We start from the raw sequence: 24,404 nt of genomic DNA on the forward strand, positions 1-24,404 counted from the left end.
GATAGAGATTGTGTTAGACACACTGATCAGTTTGTGGAGTACTTCATGCTAAGAATATTCACTTCTCTGGTGCATGAATGTGGGGTGCCTTTTCATCTTTCTTAGATATTCTTTCATTTCTTTCAGTAGTGTTTTAATTTTTAATATGCAAATCCTCCACTTATTAAATTTATACTTAAGCATCTTATTTTTTCGTGTTGTTGTAAGGGAAATGCTTTCTTAATTTTATTTTTGGAGTGTTTATTACTAGTACATACAAATCCAATTGACTTTTATGTATTGATCAAGTATCCTGCAACCTTACATTAGTTTTAATAGTGTTCATTACTTTTAATCATCTTTTAAAAATAAAATGTCAATACTTAGGATTTTCTAGATAAAAATAACATTGACTACAAATAGAGATAATTTACTTTTTCCTTTTCAATCTGGATGCGATTTATACCTGAACGTAGCTTCCCTTTTAATCTTGAATAGAAGTAATATGAGTGGGTACTGTTGTCTTATTTCTGATAGCAGGGGAAAATCAGTCTGTCTTTTACTACTAAGTATGATAGTTGTGAGGTTTTCATAGTTGTATTAGGTTGAGGAGTGAAAGTGAAAGTCATTTAGCTATGTCCGATTCTTTGCGACCTCATGGACTGTAGCCTGCCACTCTTTTCTCTCCATGGAATTCTCCAGGCAAGAATGCTGGAGTGTATAGCCAGCCCCTTCTCCAAAGGATCTCCCCAACCCAGGGATCAAACCCAGGTCTCCTGCATTGCAGGCAGATTCCTTACCATCTGAGCCACCAGGGAAGCTTTTTGAATGTTTATTTCATGAAAGGGTATTGGTATTTTTCAAATGCTTTTTGGCATCTATAGAAGTGATCATATGGTTTTATCTTTTATTAATATAGTATTAAATGTGTTATATTATTTGATATTTAGATGCAAAATCAACTTTGCATTGTTAGGATAAATCTGGTCTAGAAAAAAGTTTTACAGTGAAATTACTTAATATTTCTTCCAAAGTTATGTAGTAGAAATCTTCTTTAATTCCCTTTGTACAATTTATTTTTTTTCACCTGAGTATTTTTGAAATTATTTTGATTTGTCACTAAATACATTTCTTTCTTTTTTCTTTTTCTCAGCATTGCAAGAAGTAGATAATATCAAGGACATCAGGAGTGGGAGAGATTGGAGACTCAGCAGGTCAGGATATTACATTATCATTTGCTGATCATTCTTGTCATTAATTTTGGAATTTTTAATCTCTTGCCACTTGTTTATTTCTTATCTGTGATTATTTGGTGTGGTCTTCAGTGTTGCAGCTACCTACTGGAGCCTTTGTATAATAGGTCCAGCACTTGGGCCTTCTCTTTTTAAAATTTGAAGGTAAAAAGTAATTTGAAGAGATTTTCAGGAACAAAGAAAATTTTCTTACCTAATAAGATTCAGAGTTACCCTGATTTCTGTTATCTATCTAATGTGAATATTATTTGAATAGTTTTGAAATAAAGCCTTTTCCATGACTTTTTCAGAATCAAAACCTTAAAACATATAAAATGTCATTACTTATGTAATTGTAATGGGAGAACACTTGGGTCATGAAAGTCAAGTTTCCTTTCTTTTCTGTTGTATTCTCTCGGTGCAAGGACACCTCTAAGAACTCACAATATTCTTAGAGTCTGTTTACTAATGCTAATTTTAACTACTGAATGTTGGCTGCCATATATAAAGTGAAGGTTAATTAAATAATTTATCTGTAGATAGAACAATCTCAATAGTCAAAGGGTCTACTGTGGGCCTTTGTCATCTAATATGGAAAGTTTAGGGTAAGTCACACTCCTCAGTAAGCTGGGCACAGCCATGTTGGTCTCTGCAGTCCCCATGGTCCTGAGAGTCACCATGAATGACTGACGACCTGTGATGACTGATTTCTTGCTTCAGGGAATCCTCCCTGTGTTGTCTTAATCAGTGGTGATAAGTCTTGCTACTATGGCTTAGTTATTTATAGAAGCTTGGTGGTCCTCTCTTATAAGCCCTCCAGTGTTACCACTTCCACAAGTCTCCTGGAGTTTGACTTAGTGTCTCCACACCCAGGTCTCCTGGAGAGCAGCTACCAGTATTTTTTTTCATGTTTCATCACCCAGATAAATGAGTTTGTTCTTCAGTCTGATCACATCTCTTCAAGTGAAATGGTTTATTCAGAATGGAGCTCAGCTTAAAGTTCTTCTGCTTGGATGCTTCAGAGATTTAGTCATTTTCTAGCATTAAGAACTAGACAGATTTTTATTATGTATCTTGTGAGAATACCACCCTCCAGCTTAAAGGAAAGATAATTGCAAGTGCATCTTGATGCATCGTATATACTCAGATCTCTGCTCTTAGCTAAATTAGGTAAGAGTCCTTCAAAAAGCTGTGTTTACAATGATATGCCCAAGAAATTGGGTTTATAAGTATGTCTGCAGTGATTCTTAAAGAGTTGAGAAGCACTTTTGGGTGATACTTTCATAAGGAGTTTTCTGGTAGTTAACATCTCTTGACTTTCAATCTGTAACTATCATTGGACTAAACATTAGAAAGAAGCATACTGAAACCCAACGGTGGTGAATTTTCTTGGACACTGGCTGTTATGTATATATTGACCTTAAGTTGAACACAGTTGTTGTTTGAGTTTTGCATGTTTAGAAGCAAAATCAAGAAGGAAGAGACAAATACCTCATAGATTCCTGATAGTCTTGAAGGATAGAGAGAGCCTCAGTCTAATTCACCTGTTTTACAAACCTACATTGCCTCCCACTGTCACAGGAAATATTAGTAGCAGAGATAAATCTGTGTTTCTTGACATGATGCAAATATAGTGCATTGTGTGCTTTACAGCTGTGGAACTCAAACAGTTCTGCCCCCAACATTGTACATGCAGATAAGAAACTATCATCGTCCTATGTCATCTTCACCAGTATGTATTTTGATAAGGAATGCCACTGATACTTGTACTTCACTTTGCACTGATATTCAAAGAACTCAAGAACATTAAGTTTTTTTTGTTTGTTTGTTTGTTTTTTTACTGTTGTGTCTCTGGAGAAGTTTCCTATTTAGTTGGATGAAATGAAAAGATGATCATTCATTCATTCATTCATACAACAGAAGTTCCTTCCTTCCTGGAGCTTTCATTCTAGTGAAGGAACACCTAAAATGAAAAATTTAATGTATATGTTAATAGGGATACATACTAAGGAAAAAATAAAGCAGAATAAATACGGAATGATGGGAGACTGTATCCAATACCATGTCTAGGGAAAGCCTTTCTGCTAAGGAGAGAGTGGAGCACAGACCTGAGTGCAGCATGAGAGGGGGAAGTGTTTAGAGATATGAGTGAAGATATATAGTCATTGGGAAGAGCGAGTATAAGGAGCATGCTTGCTATGTTGAAAGATTGTCAAGAAAGGTATTTGTAGAGTCAGAGGAGAGTAAAGAGTGGACAAGTACAGTCAGAGTAGAGTGAAGAGTGGACAAGTAAGAGATGACAAAGCATGATGTGATGTTCATTATGTACGGTCTGGTATACCGCAGCAGGATCTTGACTATTATTCTGAGTGACATGGGGATCATTAAGGGGACTTTAGCCAATAAAAGGGCATGATGTGGCTTGCATGGTTTAAGGATCACTTGGACTTACAGGTTGGGTAAAACATTAAAAAATTTTTCCTTTATCAGATCAGATCAGTTGCTCAGTCGTGTCTGACTCTGTATGAATATAAATTATGAATGAAAATAAACTTTAACAACGATTAGGGCAACATTATCTGATTATGATTTTGACTGATGACTGTGTTCAAGGAGTTCATGTTAAATAGTATAGCTATCACTTTTTGTTTTTGTGTCCTTAATTTGTAAAATTCCTTTGATTTATAATCATATTCTTGGGTTTTGTAGAATAACTTATTGTTTCATAATAGGTGTATTAATGACAAGGATATATAATAGAAGTTTCTGTATCTTCTAAAGAAGTTTGTGTAACTTTGGTTAGTTGCTTTGCATAGTTGAAATTCCATTTGTTTGTTGTTTTTAATTTAAACTGAAATTAGGTTGTGTAAGTCCATAAAAGTCATGAATTTTTATCTTCCAGTTGTAAGGGAGAATTTTTGTTGTTGTTGGCAAAGTAATATCTCTGCTTTTTTTTTTTAATTTTTGAAAATTATGTTATGGTTTATTGTAATGATCACATGACCCATGAGGCTATTTGTAAGAAGAAAATGTGGAATAGTTTAAAAAATTAAAACCGTCATAGGACATATAGGGCATGAATTCTGGAATCAGCTTTGAAACTTACCAGCCAGATGACTTAGGGTCTTTAACCTGTGTTTGCCTGCTAAGTGACCAGCACTGCTTCTCCCATAAGGAGAATTGTATTGCTACCATTATCTCTGCAGTTCCATTACATTTGTTGAACCAGTATGCATGGTGTGTAAATCAAATTTGGTTGAATTAGGAATCATGTTAGATGTGACCATTTTTAATATAAAAGAAAAATAAGGATGCTTATAAATAACAGAGGAAATTGTTCATATTTATTTTCAGAAAAAAAAAAAAGATATGTTGACATTTGGAAGGCAAGGTTGTTTCTAAAATTCTCATTGCTGTCACGTCAAAGAATCAAAGTGAAAAGTGAAGTCGCTCAGTCATGTCCGACTCTTTGCGACTCCATGGATTGTAGCCCACCAGACTCCTCAGTCCATGGAATTTTCCAGGCAAGAGTACTGGAGTGGGTTGCCATTTCCTTCTCCAGGGGATCTTGCCAACCCAGGGATTGAACCCAGGTCTCCTGCACTGCAGGCAGACGCTTTACCGTCTGAGCCACCAGGGAAGCCCCCAAAGAATCAAAATGATTATTTAAAAAGGGATTTAGGAAGTAGGGTTGCCTTCTCCTAGCTGTCTGACAGCAGCAGTTTCCAACTGCCCAATGACTGTTTACTAGAAATGTTTCAGAATTCTGAGAAAGAAAAGAAAGAAAGTGAAGTTGTTCAGTTGTGTCCAACTCTTTGTGACCCCATGGACGGTAGCCTACCAGGGTCCTCTGTCCATGGGATTTTCCAGGCAAGCATACCGGAATTCTGACATAGAATTCTGAGTCAATGCATGAAAAAGTATTTTAAAACTATAAGTAGGAATATAAGCTTAGATTCTCATTATATAGCTATTAGAATATTCATGTAATACATTTTGTTTTTATAAATGAATATATAAAATCTATTTTCTTATAAATATATATATATATCCTTAAAGTTTTAACTTATTGTCTCCATTTTCTTTCTTCTTTTGCTCTTCAATCCTCTTCTACTTCTCTCATGCCAATCTTTGCTAAAGTCATCAGTAATTGCCTTTATACTAAATCCATGTGGTTATTATCAGTCATTATCTCATTTGGCCCTTGAGTTCATCCAACTGCTTGAATGACTTTCTACTCCACTTAAACTTTTTTTCTCATTTGCCTTTTGCTGAGTGAATCTTAGTTTCCAGTGTATCCCCAAAATATCTTTCCAAGTGTTTTGCTCATAGCACGTGCTAAGTGAATTTAGCTAGAAGATCCAAAACCAAATATTATAGTGTGAGACATAATGTCAAAAAGGCTACATAAGATCTGCAACCTGGCATTCTATAAGGGTTTATAGAAAAGATAAAGTTTCATAGACAAAACAGTATTTGAGCTGAGTCTTTAAGGATATGTGTGATTTTCCTAGCAGAGATGTTAGATACTGGTAGGGGTTAGTTAGTTAGTTAGTATATATAAAGTATGTATACATTATACATTAATATACATTAGTATATATAGTATATTAGCATATATTAATATAATTATATATATATATATATGTATATACACACATATATATTAAGGTCCTGTTGTCTTAAGTGTCTTTTTCAGCTTGGGTTGTTTGGATACAGCACAGAGTATATACAAAAGGGGGATGGTGACTGTAAAGATATGGTGGGCTCTTTACAACATAAAGAGACTTTACAATTCAAAGTCTGTAAAGAGGACTTGGACTCTCATGCTAGTGATTAGACTTAGTTCAGCAGGACTTGGGGAGCCATTAATTTTTTTTGTTTGTTTGTTTTTAAGGGAATGTAGGTGGTGATATGGTCTGTGCCTTGGATTAATTAACTAATATAGTGGCAGTATGAGGTTGATTGAAAGGGAGAAGCTAAAAGGGGATGGTGGGACATTATTGTGGTAGTTAAGCTAGAGATCCAGAAAGTCAGGACCAAGATGGTAAAACCTGGGGACAGATAGGAGCAGAAATCCTAAGATGGAATCAATAGGGCTAGATTTCCTGGTGCAATAAGGGATATATTTTAACCTTGAGTGATTGAAATAAAAGTTTTGCAATTCACTGGTACAGGAAATCCAGAACATTTTTGTCTTTATTTATGTATTTTTATTGATGGGAAGTACATGAATTGTTTTGAGTCTGTACCTTTGAAATATCAGTGTTGATATGTTGAAGATACTGGAACCAGGCAGGGGGAGTTGAGGATGAAGCTCTATGAGATTAAACAATAGTAAAAGTTGCCTCCTTAGAAGAACAGTTTAGAATGAGGAAATAGCCTGAAAGACCAACAGTTGTGAATGCCATGTGGAATTTTGGAGAAGACCAAATGGAATGGTTTGGATGCAAAAAACTCTGATGTTTGACTTGTAGTTTGCTGCTTGACAAACTAGGTCCTTCTGAAGTAGGCTTTGGTTTATTTATTCATGTATTTTGGTTCTCTGCACAAGTCCTGCCTGCGTGGTCTGCAAATCATCAACACTATGTGCACAGTCAGTTGGCCCCTAGAATATAATCATTTCCGGATTATGGAACTTTTCTGATATATTGAAAATTGTTTAGGTGTTCCTTAATTTGTTGGTTCATTCATTCATATATTCTTCCTGAGTCCTAACCTGTGGCACATGTCAATCTTTTAATTATATTAAGTTTTCCTCTGTCCATTCTTGACTAGAATTTCCACTGGCTCAATTTAGCATATATTCTCCATAAGTTATAGGAAAAATGCTCATTGATTTAAATCTTGTCCATCTATAGAATCACACCATCCAGATTTGGAGAAGGACATGGCAACCCACTCCAGTGTTCTTGCCTGGAGAATCCCAGGGACTGGGGAGCCTGGTGGGCTGCCGTCTATGGGGTCGCACAGAGTCGGACACGACTGAAGCTACTTAGCAGCATCCAGATTTCAGACGATGTCTGCTTTTCCTCAAGTTGGTTGGGGGAAGTGATGGAGAATGTTACTTTTACATTTATCACAATAGGAAATACATTCATCGTGCTGATTCCCTTTGGATGCTTGTAGTGAAATACTTAACTCAGGAATGATTTAAATCATCCTCCTTAACAGTAGTTAAACACACTGATGGTACAGAGATCTGACAAACATAGCTATTATCATATGACTACCGAGAAGTTTTTGGACAGGCATGCCAGTTTGAAGAGGGGAGCTCGCTCCCTGAATGCTGAATGAGTGCTTGCCTGGGGTGTCCCCAGGAACAGGAGCTGACACAGGTGTTCAGCACAGTTGCTTACTGCTTCCCATCAAGTAGATTGGGGGGTTCTTAGCGCTGCTGGTTTGTGGCACTCAGCATATTTGGCAAGCAGTCAGTCCTGGCTGCGGATTTCCCTGGGGAAAATAAAAGCCACAGGGAAGTCATCAGTGTGACCTTCTGCTGGGTAGTTGGCACACTGCTGCTCCACAGGAAGGCTCTCAGTTGTCATTTTCTAAACGGGTAGATATCAGGTGCTGATGGAGGCTCTCCATTCAAGGTGGGAAGCGGTGAAGGAGAGAAAATATTGAACAGAAGCTTACCAAATAATTCCCAGTCATGAAGCTTAACACCAGCTGATCTGCTGATAAAAGGGATTGTTTTGTGTGTGGGGGAGGGAGTTTCTTTGGTTCTGCAAGCACAATTATAAGCTTTCCTATTTAAGTCTGACCCATCATATTGAAATGCTGTCACTAGTATCATTAGCAAGTAAAGTGTTGATAACATAGTCAAATGCACAGCAGAGTTCTGGCTCTTAAGTGTCTGGACTAACTCCCAATATTAGGAATAGGAGTCAAACTGCCATCACTTTTCCTGTGCTAACAGACGCCCTGCCATTAGCAGTCTGAAGGCAATTTTAATAAAATACATAGCCCTGCTGAGTTGGTCTCAAAAGATAAATAAGCAACGTAGAAAAGAAGCTTTTGTTTAAAAGTAATTATTTAAACTATGCATTACAGGTAATTTTCTTTTACCAGTAAGGCAAATGCTATCAGAATTTCAATAATGATTTGGTGGCACTTATCTAAATAATGTGATGTTGTTTCAAAGACTTAAAGCGTCACTTTATTTTCACATATATACAAAATGAGGGCAAATTGGATCCAGGTATCAAGTGCATGTGTTTTACAGTTTATATTACATTTTTTTTTGGGTGAACAGTGTTGTATTCTTGGACAGATTTATGGAAATGTAACAAGCTGGTGATAGAGTTCTGGGAACTGCAGGCTTGACTTCCAAACACAGATTAGAACAGGAGGGCAAAGAACATCTTTTTATTTTTCCTTTTGCTGTCGGAAAGGGAATCGCATTTCAGTTTTTTTTTTCTTTTTTTTTTTAAACTCTTTTAATAGGATACTTGTACATAAACCACAGTCGCAAGGGTGTAATAAATGTGTGCCTGTATCAGAGGGGCCAAAGCTTTGTTTGCCAAAAGGTAAAGAAGTCTCAGAACGCTTTTTAAGAGTCTATTCGGAAACCATTTAAACTACCTCCTTTCTTTCCCTTCTTAATAAGTGACACGCTGGCCTGAAATCCATAATATAGAACTAGCTCTGGCCTTACAGAGGGCACAGCAAGAACTTACCTACATAAATGTGAAATGTAGAGCATCAGGAAGGTTCCTGTTTCTAAGTGCCAGTCAGGCAAAGGGCTTCCCAGGTGGCACTAGTGGTAAAGAACCCGCCTGCCAATGCAGGGGACTTAAGAGACAGACGTGGGCTCGATCCCTGGGTCAGAAAGATCCCCTGGAGGAGGGCATGACAATCCACTCCAGTATTCTTGCTTGGAGAATTCCATGGACAGAGGAGCCTGGCAGGCTATAGTCCATAGGTTCACAAAGAGCTGACGTAACTGAGCATGCATGCAGCCAGATGTATGTGCTTTAGACTGGGGCAGACCTCAATTCAAATCCCACTCAAATTCCAACTCTTTTCTTTTCATGATGTATCAGTTTTATCAAGTTATACGGCTTCTCTAAGTCTTTGTTTTCTCATCTATAAATTGGAAATAATAAAACCAACCTTGTCTGATTGTCACATGGACATAATGAGACAATACATGTAAAACCTTAAGGATGGTGTCTGGCACAGAGTGAGAACTTGGAAAAGGTTTGTTTTAATTTGTTTGTTTGTTTATTTTTATATTAATGAACTTCTAACACACTTTTATCAGGAAGGTTACATGTTAAATATTGTGCAAGGAGTTGGGATAAATAGGTTGATCAATATATAGTCTCCACTTCAAAATTTAAATCTAATGCAAGACAGAAATGTTAGCAGGTAATTCAAATACAGTGTGCCTGCCACTTGTTGCTGTATTCTTATTGGTCTTGTGCACATAAAGGGGGCAGGGCTTAATCTTGACTGTGGGAAAAAACTACTGTAAAATCTTTGTTTATTAAGCTTCTAAAGGGATGATGCTCTGCATTTCTACTCTGAGATGTTGTGGTCAAAGCCAACTATTTTTTCCCAAGAGTAATTTCCCAGCTCCTCCTTCTTTCTCTTCTTCTTCTTTTACATTTATGTAAACTTTCTCTTTGATTGTTAGTACCATAGTTAAATGATACCTGTAGTCAGAGAGAAGAGATAAGCATAAATCAATACTCAAATGCTGCTCAGCACCTCTGCTAAAATAATTTGGAGGAACAGTTAAAAACATAGACTTTATTCTCATACATTGCTGAATGGAATGAAAATTAGTACAAGTCTCATTGGAAAAGACTCTGATGCTGGGAGGGATTGGGGACAACAGGAGAAGGGGACGACAGAGGATGAGATGGCTGGATGGCATCACTGACTTGATGGACGTGAGTCTCAGTGAACTCCAGGAGTTGGTGATGGACAAGGAAGCCTGCGTGCTTCGATTCATGGGGTCGCAAAGAGTCGGACACAACTGAGCGACTGATCTGATCTAGGACAGGAATTAGATGATGGGTAACAAACCTACATATATATACCGTTGTAACCCAGCAATCCCATTATTAGGAATTTATCTTGCAGATATGTCTTTAACAATGTAGAATCACATGCCCAAAGTTAGTCATTGTGGCATTGTTTATAAATGTAAAATATTAAACGTTATCTAAATGTTCCTACGTAGGAGAATAGTTGAATACATGATTACGCTATGGCATCGCCTCATAATGAGGTACCATGTTGCTGTGAAAAGAATAAATGGATAGAGAGTAATTTTCAGCCTATACTACTAAGTGAGAAAAAAATACAGAAAAATAATATCTAGAATTAAAGGGGAATAAGAAAACATACTTATATCTGATAATTGGAGAAAATAGGAAACAAAAGTCAGAGACTCCTGAAATTGGCTGTTACTTATAGAGGTTGGGCTCAGTGAATGGGTATTGATAGAATGAAAATAAGGTAGAAATTGTGACAGAGGAGGGTGATACTTTATCTGAATATCCTTTTTTTTTAATATAGCTCTGAGTTTCACGTACTCAAAAATAAGTAATTAAAATGAGCTTGGATATTCAAGGAGCCTCGCAAACCAAAAACCCAAAAAAGTAGCAAATTGTATTCATACAAATTACAAATGAAGAGGGAAGGGGGAAAAGAGTTCATTTGAATAACTTTGCCAAACAGAGTTTTGATTTTATAACTTAAGATTAAAAAAAATAACTATTGTAGTCTTATAGGAAAATTTATTTTTCACACAGTATAGATTAATGATTCTGTTTTTCAGAACCAGGGGTGAAAGTGAACATTTCTGAACCCTTGGTTATATCCTGGGCTTGTGGATAATAAGGGTTATTTTTCTCACCATAAAAGAAGGCTAAAGTGAACCCTGTGATGTTGAATTGGAATCTGAGTTATCAGTTGCTCATGGCGTGTGTTATAAAGAAGTAATTGTGTGTGTGTCTGTGTGTGTATCCATTTGTACATTCTCTATCTCTGTCTGTTGGAAGGATGTGAAAGCAATAATACCTCAATACTGATGAGTACTCCTAGTACCTAGATCTTGGTTTCTAAGCATCATTTTCCAGTAAAGGACACTGAGAACCCTTGTAGAAATGAATGATTTTAGGACAAGTACAGGAAAATTATATGATGAGAAACTGGAACATTTTGTGGTTCAAGAAAGTAGGGAATGACTTAAAAAGGATGGAAGCATGTGGAAAGGACATAGGAGTCAAATTGAAGTGGCTCACAATGGCCACATCTGGAACATTTGAGCAAGGAAATATGATAATAATGGATTATACCCAGTATAGTCCATGATGCTATAAAATGTTGAAAAAAATAATAATTGGGAGAGAAAGGAAAGCTCTTTTATAACAGTATAATACCAATTAATAACTGTACAAGAAATGATGGAGATAGAAAATGACTATTTGGTAAATACCACATTAATAATTTTCCCAGGCAAGAGTCAGACTGGATGCTAAATCAGTGGTGAAAATCTGATGATAAATAGGATACTTACATAGTGTCCAAATATTAATGTATCTTCTCAGAATGATTGTTATTTACAAAGGGGACAGGAGCAACTTTAGAGTGGAATATCCTGCGAGACACCATCTAAAACAAGTGATCAAAGTATCCCCAGTAAGGAGACTAACCAGCATCATGTGCCACTCGTGTGACTCACTGAGAAAGGTGCAGCAAATCATTTTTGTTATTTTCTTACCCAAAATGCATAATATGAATTGTATCATGAGGAAATACCAGACAATTGTAAACCAACAGACATACTACAAAATAACTGAGCAGGTCTCTTTAAAAGTGTCAGGGTCATGCAAAACAAATAAAAACGGGAATTGTCCCAAATGAAAAGGGACTAAGAAGACAGGATAGCTAAATATCAGCTCATGGTCCAAGAAAAGGACATGAGTGAGACAATTGTTGAAATTTCAATAAGGTCTGTATATCAGCCAGTTGTTTTCTGTTAATTTCTTGCTTTTGCTCATTGTGCTGTGAATTTGATATTTGTATGCAAGGAGGACTTTCCTGGTGGCTCAGATGGTAAAGCGTCTGTCTACAATGCGGGACACCTGGGTTCCATCCCTGGGTCGGGAAGATCCGCTGGAGAAGGAAATGGCAACCCACTCCAGTACTATTGCTTGGAAAATCCCATGGACAGAGGAGCCTGGTAGGCTACAGTCCATGGGGTCGCAAAGAGTCGGACACGACTGAGCGACTTCACTTTCACTTTCAATATGCAAGGAAGCTGGGAATTTTGTACTATTTTTGAAATTTTTTCTAAATGTGAAATTATTTCAAAATGAAATGTTAAATTGAAAAATAAAAATTAAAATATGTACCTTAAATAAGATGTATGTAGATATTATCCATTCTTCTTTATTATCATAAAAGAAAGCATTTGCTTTGTAAGAGGATACCATCACTGGGCTCTGGGCTCATCATTCTGGGCTCTCAGAACAAAATGTCATCATAGAGTATCATGTATGTTGCACTGTGAATTTGGTCTTATTCTGTTAACTGACTCTGTCATACTCTGTGTAAACCTGTGGGTACTTATTATGCCTTTGCATGTTATAGTCTATTTGCCAATAAAATAGGGATAATGATCTTAGCACTATGATTTCTAACTATTCACATCAATAGAGTAGAGCAGAGATGTCAAGTGTGGAGCCCGACAACAATGATTTTAAGAAGCACTCAAGTACAGATCAGGATTTAATGCCAGTGAAGGACCTAGTATCTTCTGGTAGGTGTCAAACTCCAGAGTATAAAAATATTTCCAGAGAGGGAAGATAGAGCTAGTATATTCAGTTCAGTGGATGTGTATGAAGAGATCAGTAATCAGACAAAAACTAGAAAGGAAGTACGAGCAGAGTACATAGCACAGCCAGTCAGTGGTTTCTGAGAGTCCAGAGTCTTAAGTTATAAACAGGGCTTGGCAATGATGGTGAACTTGATGATGCCAGTGAGATGGCCTTGCTTGATGAGACATGCTTGGTGACAGCATTAAAGGGCTAGGATGAAGGGTCGATTGTAACGTGTGGTTTCATGGAATTCTGTGTACAAGAACCTTGTTTTCACATACATTCCTACTCAAAAATTTCATGTTTAACATCATTGGAAGATGTAGGTGAGGAGATTGATTTCATTACCTATGTTTTTATCGATGAGGAAACCCAGATTCAACATTTCCAAAATCCTATAGCTAATAAATACAAAAAGAATGTGTAGTCTGGTCCAGAGCATTCACTTGAGTTTATTTACCTCCTTCTAGCATCAGAGAAACCCTTTAATATACATGGCATTTTTGCAAATAAGATTATTCAGGGACATGTTTTTCCTGATGGAAGACTAGATTGATTTATTCTCTTTGATTTTTCAGAGGGATCTGTGACTTAAAAGATAATAAAGAATAGATTTTTCCTTCCACACTAGTGTACAATATGGAGTGGAAGTATTTTTGCAAACTTGGAGATATATAACTCTGCTAGTAAATGTACTCAAGAAGCATCATTATCAATAGCATTTAACACAGAGATTGTAGTACTTGCCCAGAATCCCAAGAGTAAGTGCTGAAAATAAAATGTGAACTTTGTTGCCAGTAGTCCCGATAGAGATTATCCTTTGGCCAGATTATGAATTGTCTTCAGTGAAGATGGTTCTTTGATAGTCCAGCACCAACCAAGGAGACTAGATATCTGCTTCCGAGGCTAGGTAACACTCACTGGAAGAGGATGGGTCCAAAGGAGCCTGAACAGCAAGCAGTGGAGTTCTGATGCTCTGTTGTGACGTTAATTAGCATTTTGAGCATTATGGTAATTTGAATAAAATTCTGTAGGGTTGCTTGAGAATCCTGGGAGTAGAGTTAGAAGCAATAGTACCTATGTAGAATGAAAAGCATTCTTACCTATGTAGAATGAAAAGCAGTTGAAATCTGATAGAGACCTTGGGATGAATATTCTGAGTGTGTTATCTCATCCAGCCCCTGAGAGTTTTAGCTTCCTAAAGTACTCTGGGACATTGAAGAAGTTCCTCTCTCTTCCCTTTGAAGAATACTTTGAGTGATGTCAGAGTCTTTATATGACTGCTGCCGCTGCTGCTGCTAAGTCACTTCAGTCGTGTCCGACTCTGTGCGACCCCATGGACTGCAGCCTTCCAGGCTCCTCTGTCCATGGGATTTTCCAGGCAAGAGTACTGGAGTGGGGTGCCTTTGCCTTCTCTGCTTTATATGACTGACATTTGCCAAAAAGATGATGGTATCTACTAAGACACACAAATATTGTTCCTATTTAGGAATGTGTGTATTGCCATGACAGAGTAGATAAAAAAACAAAACAAAACCCTATTTAGTTCTTTACTGTTAGATCAAGAGTTCCTTCTAGAGAAGGGAGTGGCTACCCACTCCAGTATTCTTGCCTGGATAATTCCATGGACAAAGGAGCCTGATAGGCTACAGTCTAGGGGAATCACAAAGAGTCAGACAATACTGAGTGACTAACATATTTTCTGAAGAGTTCCTTGTCTGTTACATATATTTGACTTCCAAATCTAGGATTTATTAAAGACTTAAGAGATTTATAAAGACCATATAAAATGTAAACTTTAGTCTAATCACTGATTTAGAGATTAATACTGAATCTAAGTGCTGGATGATGCTTACCTATTAATAAGTCACTGATTTTCTAGACAAGGAATGAGGCTCAGCGAAGTTAAATGTTTTATCATTTTACACAGTTAATAAGCGACAGAGCCAGAAAATGAACCCAGATTTCTTGATTTCAGGCCCAGCTTTCTTTGCACTACGGCGTGGTGCCTTATGACATGTATGAGATTAGAGCAAAATTATATTTGTTGAAATGCATGAAAAGTGTTGCGGGTCTTTTGTTGATGTTTTGTGAATAGAGTGAGTTTATTCCCTCCTTGATTATTTTTTGTTTAACACTGCAATTAATAAATGAATAATATTCTCTGCCTACCTTAGATAGATAAGGTTCTATTAGTGTGTGTGTTTTTTTTTTTTTTTTTTTTTTGATGGTCTGCCCATAGGATTGGAAAATCCTTTCTTGTCTCAGAACGAATATATGCATACCTTTGAGTTGCTAGCACTTGAACTGCTAATCCATTAAGTGACTAACCTGAGAAATCACTTCTCTCCTGAGAGGTGCCCTGGATTGCAAATGTCTTTTGATAGCACTGCAGTGGTAGTGTAGGGATTTGCAACTGGCAGGCAGGAATTGAATTGCCATCATTTGGCTTTAGTAGGAGTTAGAGTCTTGTCTCCAACATAAGCATGAGCCAAGGTACTGTCTTCTTTTTTCTAATTTTAGTTGGAACCATTGGCACTGATCTTACCTAGACAGACTAGTGTTATTTCTACCCAGCACAATCTGCTGGCATGGGCTCCCTTCCAAGCCATGCAGTTGAACTTCTCCCCCTGGTTTACCAAACAGAGAGAGAGATGAATGGATGTAGAGGACAGGAGCGTTCACCTTTTTCATTAGAAGCCATCCTTTCAGACACAGAGATTCTAGGTTTAATTGGTTCGATATATGACTCAGAGAGAATTGGCCCTTACGACTGAAAATTGTGGTGTGCTTTAATTGTGGGTTATGAAATAACCAATCCAGTGTTTTGGTTTTGGGAAATGGCTATTGATATATTTAACTGCTCAAGGGTGGGAGGAAAGGTGAGAAGTGATGTCTACTCTGCAGCCCTCACTTGTTCATTACTGGGGAAGATGAGTTTTACAGTTGTCCTGTCATGATCTCTAGTCATGGGCACTCATCGCTGAATGCATCTCTCAGGCCCTCAGTCACACTGGTCATGCTGAGGCTTCCATCTGCATCTCTTTATCAGAACCCTCAGTGAGACCCCCATCAGAGCATCAGCGTTCCCTCTTGGCTAACTCCCATCCCACGGCAAGTTAAGAGGGGACATCACAGCCTCTGTAACCTTGACCCTCTAGGTAGCCATATCTGTGCCTTTTCTCCCTACTTCAGTTTGTCATGGGATGTCTGCTACAAGGCTGCTATCTCACAGAGGGCCATTTAGAAAGCAGGCCTCAGAAACAGAGGGGTTTATACGATTTCCTATTCTCACCCCAACCTAACCTGCACTTGACCTGTGGGAGCAGGAATGTGAGTTCCTCATATTAGTATTTGAGGTCTCTTCTCCCTGGTGACTCTTCCTTTTAAGTTAAAAGTGCCCATAACACTCAAATTCTTTCACTATTTGACATAAATAATGGTTTTCCATACGTAAAAGCAGATATTTTTTTTCTGGTTTCTTGTGACTCATTTGAGAAAGACTATACGTGGGATTCCCTGGTGGCTCAGATGGTAAAGGGTCTTCCTGCAATGCAGGAGACCCAGGATCCATCCCTGGGTCAGGAAGATCCCCTGGAGAAGGAAATGGCAACCCACTCCAGTGTTCTTGCCTGGGAAATCCCATGGAAGGAGGAGCTTGGCAGGCTATAGTCCATGGGATCACAAAGAGTTGGACACGACTGAGTGACTTCACTTTCCTCACTTTCTTTCATACAAGGAATGGGGGGTTAACACATAGTATTATTATTTCACAGATCATTATGCAGGAAACCCAATGGTAAAGAGAAAAGACACAGACTGTCCTCATGGGGTGCACAGTGAGATCACACAGAGTTTATTAGTTATTATTGTTCTTCAACACAATAGATACAAACACGTTCACAAATAGGAGATTCTAATAAACAACTAGAGAATATGTTTAAATTTTATGGAAAGAAGGGCTTCAAAGTGTGTACCACGTCCTGAAGGTCTGGTTGAAAAATAGCAAATCGTTATCCAAGTAGAAAAGAATTCCATAGATTTATTATTTATTTATGGGCTTCCCTGGTAGCTCAGCAGTAAAGAATCCCCCTGCAAACAGGAGATGCAGGTTTGATCCTTGGGTTGGGAAGATTCCCTGGAGAAGGAAATGGCAACCCACTCTAGTATTCTTGCTTGGAGAATTCCATGGACAGAAGAGCCTGGCAGGCAACAGTCCATAGGGTTACAAAGAGTCAGACACGACTGATACGTATTATTGATTCATTTGGCTATGTTGCATCTTAGTTGTGATACACAGGATCTTTCTTGTGGAGCATGAACTCTCTAGTTGTGGTATGTGGGCTCAGTAGTTGTAGCACACGGGCTTAGTTGCTCAGCATCATATGGGATCTTAGTTCCCAGACCAGGGATTGAACTTATGTCCCCTGCATCGCAAGGTAGTTTCTTAATTACTGGATTATCATGAAAGTTCCAGATTCCATAAATTCAAACCACCACTCTTCTCTCTCTGTCTCTCCCTTTCTCTTCAACACTGTTATGTCCCCGTGTTGTATAGTCATTTTGGTAAAACGTCTGGGCTCCCTGTCTACCATATCCTGTTGGCTGACTTTTGCCTCCTTTTCAATCATGAATGAGCTGCCCTCCTCTAGGGTGGTAGCCTGATACAATTAATAATAATGAATAATAATCATTAAACACTTAGATCTTGATTTATGGTGTCAGATAGATTATGTTGCTTAATTATCAGAGCAGCCCTTTGGGAAAGGTATCGCTATTATCCTTATTTTACAGATGAGCAAGTTGATGCAAAATAAGAGAGCAGGCAACCCTGAAGCACATATGTGGGCACCATAGGATTTTTTATGCCACCAAATTCTGAGTCTCTATTGCTTAGGAATTGTATTCAGTTTCAAATAATAGAAACCTGAGTGATGGTAGTTTGAACAAGATAGTTTTTCTTTAACCATACAAGAGGATCAGATGCAGTGCAAGCTGCTTCACCATCCTTTGAGGCATCCGGACTCCCTCTAGTTTTCTCTTCCGCCACACTTAGGCTACATCCTCATTCTAAAGATCACAAGAGACCGGGTATGGCTTTAGCAGTGTAGCTCTATCTCACATCAAGGCAGGACATAGGAAAAGCACAAACAGCAAAGAACAAAGCGACCAAAACAGCCAGAGCTGTCCCCTTTGAAAGGACTTTCACTGAATCTTCCCCCAAGTTCTACTTGTATCTGAGTGCTTTTAGTAGGGTTCTATTTATGCATTTAATTGTTCTACTTGATTACTGGTAAAGCATATCAGATGGTCAGTTAGAGTTCTCCACCATACTTCTCTATCTCCCTAACAGGTTGCGTTTTCCTATAGCATAAGAATAGGAACAGGAAGTGTTTTAATTATTTAAAAGAAACCAAATTTTTCTTTTTTATTATTTAAAATAAACCAAATTTTCTTTGTTTCTTTTCAAACTGACAGTTTCTTAGTTTCTTCAGGTCTCCTGCATGGTTATGCTTATTAAAACACACACACACACACACACACATACACATACACACACACACACACGTATGTCTCTTGAATGGAAAGATATCCATCTTCGGATGGGATATTTTCTATAGAATCTTCAGCACATATTTAGCACACACCTGCTTGTAAGGAGATATTAAACTGGTCTGGAAATGGGGAACTGAGGCAATGTTACCCAAGTTTAGAGAAACTGTCAAGTGATTAAACCTTGCCTCTATCTTCCAAAATGCTAATTGACAAATGACTCGTTATAGGGATAGAAATGTTTTCCTGTAGAATAGACCATTCTGAGTTGTATATGTTCCATCTTGTACCATGATGGAAAAAAAAAATTGCTAGTCAGAGTATTATATGCAGGAAGTAGTATGCTTTTGCATTTATGAGGCTATAATCCCAGGAAACTACTTATTCATTTATCCCAACATTTGAATAAAAACAAGAGGTTGACATTTAAGTTGTGAGAGAGTATTTGGTTGAAAACTACAGTAAATTGTAGTGTGGATTTTTAAAAAATCTGATCCATCTGTCTTTGACAAAAATTTACTAGTGTTTTCTCTGCTACCTCAGTTTCTCCCTTTAGAAAATGAAGGCTTTTTTTGTGGAGTTGATGTCAGTAAGATACATTGCAATACAATGATAATTCACAGGAATTCTGACTAGCTCAGTGCTAATGCCATGCTATTCTGTTTTTACACATCTGTAGTACAGAGAATTGTTTTATTATATCATTGTGAATGTGGTTAATATAAACTATTGTTGTGGTAAGAAACTGATCTTCAAATACTTTATATATAAGAACCATGTGCTTCCAAGTAGGTAGTACAAAGCCTGGACAAACCAAATAAACACTTATCAGTGGCTTTATGTATGAAAACTGTCAACAATTAGGTTGACTACATTCACTCCAGATATTTCTTGAGGGTTTTGGGTTTATTTTTAATAAATCCCTAACACCAGTGTTTCCTAATTTGGTTAATTGAATTCTTTTTAAGCAAGGATTTATAGACTTTTAACATTGAAATCAATTGTATATATTCTCATCCAATTTGGTTTAGCTCCATAAGAGAAAATTTGGGAAACTGTGTATATAAACTAGAGAGTTAAGCAGTTAGGATCATTTAGGTGTATAACCTTCTCTCATACTGATTAACTGTTCTTAATTTTAATTGGGCAGGTATATTGCATTCTTCTCTTTCCTTTCTTAATGATAAATATGCCAACGATTATTGTACGCACAAAGTAAATATGTATGTTAAAGCTAATTAGTATAAAATCTTTTGCTCTATTTATTTTACTATTTCATGTGAAAGTATTAAATGGGCCTAAATTAACTGAATAATTGTTAGCTCCTCTTAGTTTATATGTTAAAATCATGACTTTAGACCATTGCTAAGAATTTTGCAGCAACAGGAAGTGAGCTGGATTTTTAAGATTTGGTCTTTATGAACAAGTTGGTTATTTCCAGAAATATGAATTTACTTGTTTTTGAAAAGATGACTATTTTAAGTGTAGAATTTCACATGATATTCAGTATTCATGACCTGACCACATACATATTTTAGTGTTGTCTTCCATAAAGCAATTTATTTTAAATTGTAGCTAGTAGATCATTGATTTGTGTTTTAGAGATAAGGATCACTTAATTTTTGTAATTGTCCAAAACATAATATTAAAGACTATACCATGGCCATTTCTAATGCCAGCCTTTCAATACAGCTGAATCTTGCAATTACATATACTACCTAAGGAATCTAATTTTTTTTTTCTAGTCTATAAACTCCTATAGTTGACAAAAGGGATGTGTAAGAAGATAATTGTATTGATTAATTCAATTTCTGGGTTAGGCATAATGTTGTAAATTGAGGATTACTCATAGAAATTGAATGCAGAGAGAAAATATTTTCAAGTCTTTTTTTTTTGGTGTATTGACTAATACTGAACTCCTGAAAGCTATCCAACCTCACAGAGCTACAATAAAATTCTAATGGGGTCCTGAATGCCAGCTCTAGTTTTGTTGCCTATAAGGTATATGTATGAACAACCTTTTACTAGCAGGATGTCTTTGTTTTAATTTCCATTGAAGAACTCATGGACTAACACTTCAGTTCAGTCACTCAGTTGTGTCTGACTCTTTGCAACCCCATAGACTGCAGCACTCCGGGCCTCCCTGTCCATCACCAACTCCCTGAGTTTACTCAAACTCATGTTCCTCAGGTCAGTGATTCCATCCAACCATCTCATCCTCTGTTGTCCCCTTTTCTTCCTGCCTTCAATCTTTCCCAGCATCAGGGTCTTTGCATCAGGTGGCCAAAGTATTGGAGTTTCAGCCTCAACATCAGTCCTTCCAATGAATATTCAGGACTGATTTCCTTTAGGATGGACTGGTTGGATCTCCTTGCAGTCCAAGGGACTCTCCAGAGTCTTCTCCAACATCACAGGTCAAAAGCATCAATTCTTCGCTGCTCAGCTTTCTTTTCAGTCCAACCCTCACATCCATACATGACTACTGGAAAAATCATATCTTTGATTAGATGGACCTTTGTTGGCAAAGTAATGTCTCTGCTTTTTAATATGCTGACTAGGTTGGTCATAACTTTTCTTCCAAGGAGCAAGCATCTTAATTTCATGGCTGCAGTCACCATCTGCAGTGATTTTGGAGCCCCCGCAAATAAAGTCTGTCACTGTTTCCATTTTTTCCCCATCTATTTGCTATGAAGTGATGGGATGGGATGCCATGATCTTAGTTTTCTGAGTGTTGAGTTCTAAGCCAATGTTTTCACTCCCCTCTTTCACTTTCATCAAGAGGCTCTTTAGTTCTTCTCAACTCTGCCATAAGGGTGGTTTCATCTGCATATCTGAGGTGATCGATATTTCTCCCAGCAATCTTGATTCCAGCTTGTGCTTCACCCAGTCCAGCATTTCTTATGATGAACTCTGAATATAAGTTAAATAAGCAGGGTGACAATATACAGCCTTGACGTACTCCTTTCCCAATTTGGAACCAGTCTGTTGTTCCATGTCCAGTTCTAACTGTTGCTTCTTGTCCTGCATACAGATTTCTCAGGAGGCAGGTCAGGTGGTCTGGTATTTCCATCTCTTGAAGAATTTTCCACATGTTTTTGTGATCCAGACAGTCAAAGGCTTTGGCGTAGTCAATATAGTAGGAGTAGATGTTTTTCTGGAACTCTCTTGCTTTTTTTGATGATCCAACAGATGTTGCAATTTGATCTCTGGTTCCTCTGCCTTTTCTAAATCCAGCTTGAACATCTGGAAGTTCATGGTTCATGTACTATTGAAACCTGGCTTGGAGAATTTTGAGCATTACTTTGTTAGCGTGTGAGATGACCACAACTTAGGGACTTCTAATATCTTAGCGACTAAATAGCAGCAAATATATATTGATCTGTTGCCCCCGAAGTATATTTTTTATATAAATATAGTTAAGCAAACTGGATTTTTATCTGTATCTTTGTATGTGAAAGCAGACATCTCCACATATATATGTATGTGCTATGAAAATGTGCTTAGTCGCTCAGTTGTGTCTGACTCTTTGTAACCCCATGGCATGCCAGGCTCCTCTGTATATATATAGTGTCCATATTTATTACATAGTAGTTAGTCTGTTGAGGGTTTCATCAGATAATAGATTCTCTAATGCAGAAAATGTTTTATTCACATCTTATCACCCCCAACAGAGTATAATACAATGTCTTTTACACAATGGTTGCTAAATTAGTGGTTGTAGTGAGTGGTGTCCAAAAGGGTGCACATTTAATCCGAGAGAAATGTACTGTTTGATTCTGATACAGGTACACGGGAAAGATGTCACTTAAAGAATGTCCCCATTATTGTCAATTAGAAATCCTTTATTCTTATCTACTTAGATGGAAGCTAAGCTCTGCCAGTTTTATATAGTTTTATTTGTAATTGTGAACATGTAGAACCACATGAGGCCATCAATCAGAAGAGAGATGAAGGCCCAACAGAATTATTTCTGTAGGTGGCCAATTTTTTTTCAATCAAGGACAGCTGAAAGGTCATGATTAAAACAGTGATTTTCCTGAAATTGTAAGTAACTGTTAGTGACTGTTTTGCACAAAGATGTCAAAACTACTTTTTTTCCTCTGAGAAAGAAAATTATAAGTTCTTGAAAATGTTGGCAAGGCTCCAAATTTCACTTGCACTACTGTAATGTATTTTAATTACTGCACTTGAGTCAGTTTCTTAAAAAATATGAGGAAAAAATAAAGTAGTGTGATAGTAAGCATACATGGAGTTTAAACAGTAGTCATCTAAAGCCTCCTTGATAGGTGCATACTCATTACTCAGAATTAACCGAGGAGTAGGACTTAACAGTTTTTACCCAAGGAGTGTGCATAGCATTAATTCATAAATCTATAGAGAGATGAGGAATGATACCACTGTGTATTTTAATTAGAATATGGCAGTGATGTTTGAAATACTTAAGTAATTTGTTTCACGTAGGTCAGTTAGCAAAGGCAGCCAAGGATAGCGAACGTTGCTAGTGATTTCTGTAGGTGGCCCTTTATTTTCGGAGTCAGAATTGACTCTGGTCCCTGGGTGATGGCAGGGAGGACTAACTGCTGGTTGTCATCATCCTTCAGATGACGTGTGGATGTGAAGTCCTAACCATTTTGTAGTCATTAAAGATTCCTCGGAACCTTTGTAGCAGAAAGGGTTTTAACCACGGTGTCCTGGTCAGTTTCCAAATCCGGTAATTGCATTATGCCTTCCAGTGTCTTCCTGCAGGTTCTGTTTTTGTTTATTTGTTTGTTTGGGGTTTTATTGTTATTTTTGCTTGCATATATGGGGCTGTAGTTTTGGGGGGTGGATCTCTCCTTGGTTTTAAGCTCTGTGTGCTTTTAGTCTTCCTTAGGCTGTACAGGAATAGAACTGAATAGTTTTGTTAGATACACATTACTTTAGCCTGCCTTAATGGTTTATGTTCCATCCTTTTTACATGGTTTTAGTTTCATATTTGAAGAGACACGTATAAAGGAACAAAAGAAGTGAATAATGATGTGAGGATCAACAAATACGGTGACAGACATGGGCTGCTCTTTGAGATATGGTCCCAGTGTACCTCCTTTACCTTGGAGGAAAACTCCAGAAGGCAGAGAAGATGAATGTCACTTGCTGGGTTTGAGGAGGGAATCACAAGAGAACATGAGAAGTGTTAGTTCACTTAGAATTAAAAACTGGTAAAGTTTCATTTGAGTCCAAGAATGACATGGTTCATTTCCATGTTAAATGTCAATCTTTTTCTCCCATTGATAAGCTTGTTAAATTTGGATTTGTAAGGCAGAAGGATATGTCTCTGATTTTAAGAGCAATATTTTGATATGTCATACTTTTGATGGCCATGTTTTGAATTAGATATTTCACTCATGATCATTTTTTTTGTAATCTACAGGAAGATAAAATTCTATCAAATCAACATTTACTGGATGCCATCCATATTAAAAGAACTGCATTTGATGTATTACTCTTGAAGATACTTTTTTTGGTCCAAAAAACACTGTACCAAGTATTTATCCTATTATATCCCTATTGGGTTGAAAGCTTTTTTTTTTTTTTTTTTTTTTGGTTTTGTTGTTATTTTATCTATTCAACAAGGAAATGATAAAACAAAATTCAGAGTAATTTAGTTCTAGACCAAGCATAAATTTCATCCATTAGTCTCAAAACTTATCCTGCCAACAGCATTATATAGTAGAAAAAGCATAAGCTCATGTGTCAAAAGAGCTGTTTTTTAATGCTGGCTCTTACAAAGTCTATGATTTCCAAATGGGTAAGTTGCTTT

At 37.3% G+C, this 24,404-nt stretch overlaps 1 protein-coding gene across 21 annotated transcripts in view; it reads left to right on the plus strand.

Annotated features, from left to right (window-relative positions):
• Positions 1-24,404, plus strand: part of SOX5 (SRY-box transcription factor 5) — a 1,171,821-nt gene that overhangs the window by 401,550 nt on the left and 745,867 nt on the right. For all 21 annotated transcript variants that reach the window (XM_070788609.1, XM_070788604.1, XM_070788607.1 and 18 more), the window contains one exon: positions 1,133-1,193. The gene's annotated coding sequence lies outside the window, so the exon portion shown is untranslated. The remainder of the gene's footprint in view (positions 1-1,132; positions 1,194-24,404) is intronic.

Source organism: Bos indicus, chromosome 5 (genome assembly GCF_029378745.1).
Source record: "Bos indicus isolate NIAB-ARS_2022 breed Sahiwal x Tharparkar chromosome 5, NIAB-ARS_B.indTharparkar_mat_pri_1.0, whole genome shotgun sequence".
Taxonomy (NCBI): Eukaryota; Metazoa; Chordata; class Mammalia; order Artiodactyla; family Bovidae; genus Bos; species Bos indicus.